This window comes from Grammomys surdaster, unplaced genomic scaffold, assembly GCF_004785775.1.
Source record: "Grammomys surdaster isolate TR1022 unplaced genomic scaffold, NIH_TR_1.0 198, whole genome shotgun sequence".
NCBI classification, from domain to species: domain Eukaryota; kingdom Metazoa; phylum Chordata; class Mammalia; order Rodentia; family Muridae; genus Grammomys; species Grammomys surdaster.
This window is the reverse complement of record NW_021604643.1, coordinates 7,484,020-7,494,596: the sequence shown is the minus strand read 5'-3', so window position 1 is coordinate 7,494,596 and position 10,577 is coordinate 7,484,020.

The following is a 10,577-nucleotide window of genomic DNA, read 5'->3' as shown; positions in this document are numbered from 1 at the left end:
CTCTCTCTCTCTCTCTCTCTCTCTCTCTCTCTCTCTCTCTCTCTCTCCCTCCCCCATACCTCTTGCTTATGGATATGAGCTCACAGATATAACTCTAACACCATGACTGCCTGTCTGTTATCATGCTTTCTACCATGATGTTCATGGACTCATATTCTCTGTAATTGTAAGCAAATCCCCAATTAAATGCTGTCTTTTATAAACTGCCTTGGTCATGGTGTCTCTTTCACCTCAGTACACTTCTTTTCTTTTCTTTCTTTTTTTCTGTGTTAATCTTTTTTCAAATCATCTTTTCTACTTTCTGCTCTATTGTTGTGAAGAGACACTGTGACCAAGGCAACTCTAATAAAAGAACGCATTTAATTGTGGCTTTCTTAGAGTTTTAGTGGCTGAGAGTTCACCTCCTGATCTGCAGACAATGGGCAGTGAGAAACTGGGCCTGTCATAAGCTTTTAAACCTCAAAGCTTAGCCCCAGTGACACATCTTTTACAAGGTCACACCTACTCCAACAAGGCCACTCCTTCTAATCTGTAGGTTTTCTGAGTTATGCAAGATGATTGTTCAATCAAAGAGAGACACTGCAGGATGAATTTAGTCTTCTTGGCAGCAGGTGGATCAGCCTCTGAAGAACTGAACTCCAAACCACTTTGCAGATCATCTTTACTATTACACAAAAGGCACCTTTAGGAAGCCAATTTCCACATACCAAAACCTCTTATCTGATCTAGGAGCCATCTGAAGGAACCATTACCTAAGCAATTCTCAGCCATAAGAGACTTCCTGGTTTGCCAGGTATGTCTTGAGACTAAGTTATGCAAAAGCTCTGTGAATCCTTCAGAAAAGCAACTCCATAAGCCTCAAATAACAACCACTGACTATGTACAAAGGGCTGCTTCAAAGCTTAGGTGCCATCATTCCAGAACTTATGCCAGATAAGTAAAATTCTGCTACATTTCCCCATTTTGTTTAAACTATATTTCATTATGTTGCTGATTACAAATATATTAAAGATTATGCAGCCACACAGAAAAAAAAAACAGCCTTCTCTCTCTCCTGTTGTTTCACAATCTTATGCAAATAAGCCAAAATATATTTTAAAGCCAGTAAAGTTATTACAGAAAAAATAAATATAAACTCTAAAACAAGAAATCTCGCCGGGCGGTGGTGGTGCACGCCTTTAATCCCAGCACTTGGGAGGCAGAGGCAGGTGGATTTCTGAGTTCGAGGCCAGCCTGGTCTACAGAGTGAGTTCCACGACAGCCAGGACTATACAGAGAAACCCTGTCTTGAAAAACAAAACAAAAAACAAACAAACAAACAAACAAATCTCTTGTTAGAAATCTAACAAACTCTATAAACTCTAAAACAAGAAATCTATTAAAATGATGCACAGGATTAAATAAAGCTCCAAGGCTTTCCATAGTCTCCATTCCTGTTACATCAAGTAACATTTTTGAGAAAGTTTCCTTAATTTCCCATTGTAAATCATAAATCGTTTGAGAAGAATTAAGATTACCCAACAAATGCATTTTAACCTTTTCCCAGTTATACTTGCTATCATTGAACCTTAAAAGTGTAATACAATAACATGTAACATTCTAACGACATTTTAGTTGTATTTGCTTCCTCAGTATTTCTAACTATTGTCCCATTAGAATTACAGCATATCTCAAATCAGCTATTTTATTAACTATCTCACTAGATGTTCTATTCTGTTAAGTCCAAAATTCTATAGAATGCCTATACCAGTCTCTAATTAAATGAGCAGTTTTAATTTCTTTATGAAGTGCCAGACCAGCTGTAGCAGCAGTAGCAATTATTGCAATAATTACCAGAACTACAGCAACAATCAGTCCAACCATCCACTGAGCTCTTCTTTATATTCTTTCAAGAAGCTTCCATACTAGAATAATCACAGGTGAGTCTTGCAATGGCCGTGATACCTTCACTGGTATCCAGACTGCTGGCCTTGCTCTGAGGATGTATAAACTTTTAGAAGTGATATTTAATGACATACTGGAATTAACACAGGTATGAAAAATACAGTGTTTATAAGTGTTATTATAATTATTAGGGTGCCATTATACAGACTTTTTCAGTAACCAATAAGGTAATAGTATACATACTGCAAAGAGTTGACTTTAATTTAATCTAAAATCCAAAGTATACTTAACATCATTAATGTTTACCCTTCCTTTCTATGCTTTAAGAGGACAAAAGGCACTTGGTAGTTTCCACAAATTCGTTTGAACTGAATGATAAAATTTCAAGAGAGGCTTTGACATTCCAACTCCATGTCATTCAATAGGTTCATAAACAGTAAAACTAATTTCCACAGTTTCATTTGAATTACACCATTACCATCTCAATTCTTCGTGAGAATATTTTCCTGGAGCAAATAACTGCTCTAATCAATGACTTCTCCATGGGAGATATTAACAAGCATGAGTGTTCTCACTTTTATGTTTTTGCCAGTTAGATTCCTTGTTGGTAACCCAGATTTCATAAAATTAATCTCCTTTCTCTTAAAACCAGATGCATGAAGCATACTAAATTTATTTTGAAAACATTGGGTAGTATTAACTATAGATAACCACACTTGAAAAGTTATATTTAGATATTGAATTTCATTACCTATACAGATGGGAATTCCCTTACACTCTCACAGTATAATTTTTTCCATAGGCTTAGCAGGTGGTCCTCAGTGATGATAAGGACCAGGTAGCCAAGAAAAATCCAATAATCACCACAGGAATACTCCTGTCTCCTCAACTTACTCCTATGTTAATTGGAGGATTAGGGATATAGGCCCAATATGTATGATTGGTCCTCATTACCTGTTACCTGTACAGTTAACACAAACAGCATAGCAAGGAACAAAGTTGTAGCATTCAAAGTTTCTCCCAACCAGTCAGTTATCCTTTCCCTTTTATCAGATAATTTCTTAAGCCATCTGGAGGTAGGCAGATCGACCCTCTGCTTCAAGAGCTTTCTATCTCTCTTCTTTCCCAGAGTCATGACATTCATGTCAGCAGCCAAAGTGTCCAAGAACCTTCTCTTATCAATTTCAATAGTATTCACAACTTTTCATCTCCTGCAGCAGCATAAACATAACCTCACCCCCACCATAAACATCTTCCCTGGTTTCCATTCAGATGGTAAAACACCCTTGTTGTACATTGGCTGACTGAATTCAGCAGTTTTCCCACAATCCAATGCCTTTCAGCAGCTGTTGTCCCTTCATCAGAATTTAAGAAATTTAAAATTAGTAAAGCATTATGCAATCTATCCCTGGAAGCCCTCACATATCCCTTTTGTTTAAAATATATCTCTTTTAGAGTGCAATTAGATCTTTCAACAATTGCTCATTCTGTAGAATTATATGGTATCCCTGTGATGTACTTTTGTTATAACATGCAAAAAATAGTTTCTTTTACTTAAAACATAAACGGGGGCATTACCAGCTTTTATTTGTATCAGTATGCCCATTATAGACATTGCTTCCAATAAATGTGTAATTACAGAATTATCCTTTTCAGAACCCAAAGCAGATGCCCATTGAAACTCATGTATCAAGACGTATTAGTAGTATGATGCATATACTTATTTTTCCAAATTCTGCAAAATGAAATAAATCTATTTGTCAAATTTCATTTCTTAGTGTACGTTTAGGATCATCCACAGGTAAAGGAATTTGATTATACAAGGAACAAGTAGAACTTGTTTTTAAGAAATTTTTAGCTTGTTGTCAGATAATGGAAAAGCTTTTTTCAAGCCTTTATTATTAATATGGTGTTTTTAATGAAAATTTGAGGCTTTCAACACATTTGCAATCAACAATTAATCAATTTCTTCATTGCCTTTTGTTATGACCCAGGTGATCCAGTGTGAGACAGAATATGAGTAATATCTCTGGATAATTCTTGTCCTGGATTGCTTGTTGTTGTTGCATAAACAGCAAAGTTAATCTTGAATTATCAGGAACAAGTTCGGCAATTTATATATGCAATATGGCCACTTCTGCATATGTGCTCTTATTGTGTTCTTATTTTCATATGTACCTAATGAATGGATTGCAGTACTGTGAAGCAATTGTGCCCAATTGACGCTGTAGGTTTCAACTGTTTCTTTAATCTGTTTCCCTCTAATTGCTAAAGCACTCTCTTCATGCTTGACCTTCCAGTCAGCCCATTTCTTCCAGAGTGACTACAGGTTCTCATCCCATGTATACTCTGGCAGTCTCAATACACGGAGTATGAGATTTGACCTATAGATGCTACCAGGACAGTCTGTAGCCCTCTGGGGCTCTAATATTTGGTGCTCCCTGGAGAAGAAAACACAACCAGAGCAAAGAGTAAATAAAACAAGAGAATTCTCATCTCTCAGCCAAGTCCCACTGAATTCTTGGAATATCCTGATTGAGAAGAATGTCTTTATTTACCTGAGAAGCTGATCCACACCTGTGGGGAACTCTTGGTTCAGCCTTCTAGGAATTTGGCAGAAATTTGACATTGAGCTAGGACAAGGAAGTAGGCTTAAGATGATACGGCTGAGGAATGTGTTCTTTGTATCCTACTAGGTCCTGTTAAGACCTTGAATACAGTAATCATGGGACCTTTGTTTATGATTTGTTTGTTCCTTAACTACTCTGTTTATGCCTTAGGACTGACCATATTCTTTGCATGTACCTACAATGAAATAAAACAGACCAAACAAAACCCTCTTCAGCTTCAGAACTGGCTGGGGGTCATGTTATAGTGTTGTCTAATTGTCTTTTTCTTTTGAATTCTCCTTCCCTCCCTGATGACTCTGTTGATTGACTGACTGAGCTAGCTTGGTCACACACCAAATAGTTTATGCAAACAACATGATTTACAGTTGAGCCATGTTTTCTATCACCTAAGACCCTGAGCCATGGTAGACTACTTTGACCTATAGGGTGGAGCTGAAACTGGTAACTGGAGGTTAGTCACATAAGCTTTGATGAATAACTCTAGTAAAAACTCTAGATGCCTAGTTTCAGGTGAGATTCTCTGCCCAACTACAGAGTCTGTGTGTTGTCACATAGTCACAGTAGGAGAATGAAGCACTGACTGTGTGTTCTCCCAAGGAGAACAGAGCTGACCTCTTACCTGTATTTTGTTGATTTTAATAGCCTGTGTCCCTGCACTGTAGTCATGATGGCTTAGACAGCTGTACTGAGCTCTGTGGATTCTCACAGGAAACTGTCTAACTTGAAATTGCTACTGGGAATTCCTAACATAATATTCCTTTTTAATTCTGTTCAGCTCTATACCTACTTTTGAACGTGGGCTTTCAAGTTGTGCCCATTCACTAGATGAGCATGCAAAATACAGCTTTGGGTGGTAGTTCTTCAGTTGAATTGTCTATTCACTAAGTATCCTTGTTCTTATTCTCATAGTTTAATGTGCTGGCTAGCTTACATACAACCACTTAAACTTACTTATTTATTTTAGCCTAACTACAATTATTGTCACAAATAAATATTTCTTTTACCTTTTATTTTTTGTTTTGCATATTTTTCAAATAATCTTATAATTGTTGGTTACTTTACTCTGGTGAAAAATTCTTTTCTCCTGTGTGATATATACATATATATTTTATTAAATATATAAGAATATATATATATATATATATATAAAATTTTATATATATTGTATATTGTATATTATATATTATATTATATATTATATATACATGTATGATCTTTAAATGTAATTTGCTTAATTTATTCTTCAGTATTTTGCATCATTTCCTAGTTTCAATATCAATATCCTACATTAAGTAACTATTCTCTTGATTTTTGATCACTTTTATTCCTCTGTTACTGATCTCTACAATAGTTCGGAGAACTCTCCAAGAAGACTAAACCTGCTGGCCACAGCACCAAGAAAGGGTCAGCCTCCACTTCCCATGTTCTTATCATCATGCCTAGGGGTTGGGTTATACATGGGTTCTGAGGATGGAACTCAAATCTCATGCTTACGAGGCAAGCCTTTAACCAGCAGATCTATCTCTCTAGCCCTCACAAAATCATTTTTTAAACGTCTCATACTCTCCACAACTTAAAATCTTAGTATGTGATTTTTTTCTCTTGTCAATATTTCTCCACCGTGCTTCACTTTAGTCCAGTTTAGCTATCCTAGATCCATGATGCATGATTTGGTTAAAAATTGCACAAATTTGTGTGGACTCCTAATGCTAATGGTTTCTAGAAAGTTTATTATTTTCTCTATCTCAATGCTATCAACCCTAAAAGGAGAAAACTATTATAAAGGTTAACTTGTGTTCTACTATATACATGGGGCAGCTTTTTTCGTGTAATAGGGACTGCTTAAATAGTCATTTTTATTAGAGTGTTAATTATAATACTTATGTGGTCAATAGTTTTCAACGACCTGGAACCCTGTCAGATGAAAATAAAAAGGCAGATGTTTCTAATATGGCTCTATTTTACTTCTTTTCAATGGTGTGAAAATAAAAAAATAAAAGAACAAAACCCAAAAAACACCTTGACCAAGTCACCTAAGGAAGAAAGGGACTACTTTGGCTTATTATTCCAGAGGGTTAGAGGCCACAATGGCAGAGAAGCAAATGTGTTTAGCAGAAAGCTGGCTGATCACATTTTATCACCAAACATGAAGCGAAGTGATAATAGAAAGTAGAGCCAGGCTGTACCTCCAAAGCTCACCCCTAGTACATACTTTAGGTGCAGCAAAGCTTCACCTAAAAGTTCCTTAACTTTCCCAGAACCACCAGGAAAGGGTAACAGGGTGGAAGTGGGGCTGGAGGGAGGATCGGGGAGTAGAGCAACCAAGTGTTCCAATACATCAGCTGATATAGAGATTTCTCATTCAAACCAACGCAAACTCCAAATTTTTTTCCCAGGACAGTAAGTCATCATGGAGACTGATTTCTACTTACCATGAAGATAGAGTTTTCTGTACTTCAAAATGTTCAAGCAGATTCCACCTGGTGATGGGCATGCTGTGTATATTCTCCAATCCTAGCTTTTTAAGAGTCAGATCGTATTTCAAAAATGCTCAGTTACCCTGTTCCTGTGTTCTTATGCTTCTTATCTATTGGGCTGCTGCAGTTCTCAGCCTCCCAAGTTCTGGGAATACAGTCATGAGGCACCACAGACAGTTTATTTTTTGAGTTTTCATGAAAAGCTCTCCAACAAAGGTTTCCTGAAGTGCTGCAGAGGCTAGCTGGAGAGTGCATTGCACCTATGCACTGACTTCATCCTCTCTTGTGGAAAGGTATATACAGTGTACCACACTCAACTTGAGAGTTTCTTCCTTCGAATCAATCTTGCTGTGTGATTCCCACAGAATTGAAGGAAGAGCATGAATGGTTAAAGTTCTTTCACAGGCAGCCAAATTGCCCTTCCTGGGGACTTGGCCCAGTGAATGAAGTTTCCCTGCTCCTTCCCCACTTTACTTAGCCCAAGGTATAAAATACCAGGCTGTAAGTTAAATATGCACATGCAACAGGTGCCAGAAGAAACTAGAGGGACACAGGGATGCCATCACTTACAAATACACAGGTCTATGCATAAGTCTTTTGGAATAATAAAGTCATACTTGATAAAATACTAAGTGTGAGATGTCCTCACTTGAATTATGAAGACCAGAAAGTGGTGAGAGAAAGTATCTGATCATCACTCTTTATACAAAACCAATGATTTGGATTAGAAAACAGCTGATGAGTGATATCTCTCTGCTTTTTTAAACTCTCTGGAAAGGGAGAGGGAAAGATGGCACAGCACTTAAGAGAACTTGCTATTCTCCCAAAGGACCCAAGTTCTGTTCCCACACCCACATCAGTGGGTTCATAGCTACTTGTAACTCCAGCTTCAGGGGATCTAATGTCCTCTTCTGGCCTCAGTGGGCAGCCATCTCTCTCTCTACACACACACACATACACACACACACACAGATACACACATCTGGCCTTTTAACCAACCAACCAACTAACCAACCAACCAACCAACCAACCAACCAACCAACCAACCAACCAACCAAAGAAAAGCTCCTTCCAGAAAAAAAGAGTGTCTTAGGTGGATAACTCTTGTATTGGCACTGGCCTCTGCTAGTAGATGAAGCCAACCATGGGGTGGTACAAGCCTCTAAAACAAAAGGAACTGGTCACCAATAGAGGATTCTTTTCTCCTAGGAACGGCATTGTTTTTAAAAACTGGCAGTAAGTATGGTCATGGGTAATAACAATTAAAAAAAAAAGTGTCGTAAGCCAAGAAGATTACATTGTTTTCCCACAAATTTTACTCTTATTGATATTCCTATATGCTCTCTTTTTAAACCTGAAGCTAAAGTTACAGGCAAATGTGAGCTGCCTGATGTAAGTAAACTGAAGTTGGGTCATCTGGAAGAAAAGGAAGCACTGCTGGCCACAGAGCCATCTATTGAGTCTCTGTATACTTTCTTATTTTTTTTTCCTTTTTTTTCTTTTTTCCCAATCTGCTTTTATACCATTTTAATTACATGCAAGTATTAAGGTCAGTTCTAGGTTGAGGAACTAGTAATACAATAGATGCAAATAGTCAAGGAACAAGCAAGGCAATAAACACAAATAGTCAAAGAACAAGCAAGGCAATAAACAAAATTCTGTGAACACTCTAAGGGTTTATTAAGATGACCAAAATATCTGAGCCTACTTCCCTGTCCTACCCCAAGGTCATTTTCATGCTTGAAGCTTTCTTCTTTGTTCTAACCTTGAATTTAGATTTCTACCTGAAATTATTTCTTTGTTCTAGCCTAAGATTTAGATTCTTGCCTGAAATTACTTCTTTATTCTAGCCTAAGATTTAGATTCCTGCCTGAAATTACTTGTTTGTTCTAACCTAATGTCAGTATACTGTCTTTAATTTCACCTCCATCTCTACTAAACTACAACTGAGCAGCCACACAAAGGTAGATAGTAGCCATAGTTTTCTACGCAACACATTTGACTGACAGAAATTTTACATCAGTAATTTTGATGCTTAACAAAGACAAGTTTCTAAGAGCTCCTTTTCCCTCTGTTAGTTACTTTTCTATTATTTCAATAAAACACCATCACCAGGGAAGTTTATAGACAGAAGAGCTTATTTGGGGAGACAGAGTTCTGGGGACAAAGGAATCAGAGTCTATCACCATCATGGCAGCGAAGTGTGGCAGCAGGCAGACAATAGTTGCTGGAACTGGAAGCTGAGAGCCAAAGGCTTACATCTCAAACCACAAAGAGGAAGCAAAGAGAGCAAAGTCAAAATAACACAAGTCTTTATGTTCACAAAGCTCATCTATAGTCACATATTCTCCAGTGAGGCTATACCTACCAAGCCTCCCCAAACACACACCAGTTGAGGTCTAAGTATTCAAATGCTCAGACTATGGATGTCATCTCATTCGGACTAGCATAAGTCTATTGGCCATAAAATATATTGATTTCATGGAGAATTTACCAGGTGACCAGAAAATTAAAGGATTTTTACTTCAGAAAGTTAAATGGCTTCTGTCTGACATAAGCAGGGGTTGAACTAAACTATTCCTTCTTCCAGCTGTAGTGAGGGTAGGTAGTGGGGCAGGGTTACAAGCTAAGTATCTGTTGCTGTTTAGCAGACCATAACAAGATTTAGTGGACTGGGGTCTAGGAGCATAATCAAATGTAAATCATGTATCTAGTATGTACAAGACCCTGGGTACAATCTTCATACCATAAAAACAGACAAGAAAGCAAAAGTTGATAGTTCTATGGTCTAACTTGATTTACCTGGACACCAATTCTGAGTTCACGGTGTGTTAGCCAGGAGCTCAGCTGGGTCTCTGTGTCTATATAATTCTTCTGTGCTAAATCCCTATGTGAAGAAAGCATGAGGGCTGAGATGAACTGGGTATGGGTAGAGCTGGAATTCCTTCTGTAAACTGTCTGTGATCTCTTCCTCTTCACAGAGTCATTAGAGGTTCAAGTGCCCAGAAGTGAATGCTTCCAGACCTTTTTAGGTATAGAGATGGCTTCAGGTCTACCATATTGAATGAAAGTGAATCCCAGACCAGAGCAGGTTTGCTGTGGGACAAAGATTCTCAGGGTTATTCATACTGAAGGCATGATTAAGGGGCTATTATTTTGGAGACTATGAGTTTGCATGGACTTATAATGACAGGAGAAGCTTTCCTGGCTTAGTTGAACTAGGAAGAGCAAATCAACATTGATTCCTTGTCTTTGGCTTGGGAAGAGGCTCCAAGAGGCAAAGCAGTTTTGTCATCTTCCCAGATAACAGCTTCTCTGTATCAAACAAACTTTCCCAAAATTGTAAGGTATTTTCTCATAGTTAAAAAAGAAGTAATGAAGCCAGGCGGTGGTGGCACACACCTTTAATCCCAGCACTTGGGAGGCAGAGGCAGGCAGATTTCTGAGTTCAAGAGTTCGAGGTTAACCTGGTCTACAGAGTGAGTTCCAGGGCTACACAGAGAAACCCTGTCTCAAAAAAACAAAAACAAAAAAGAAGAAGAAGAAGAAGAAGGAGAAGGAGAAGGAGAAGGAGAAGGAGAAGGAG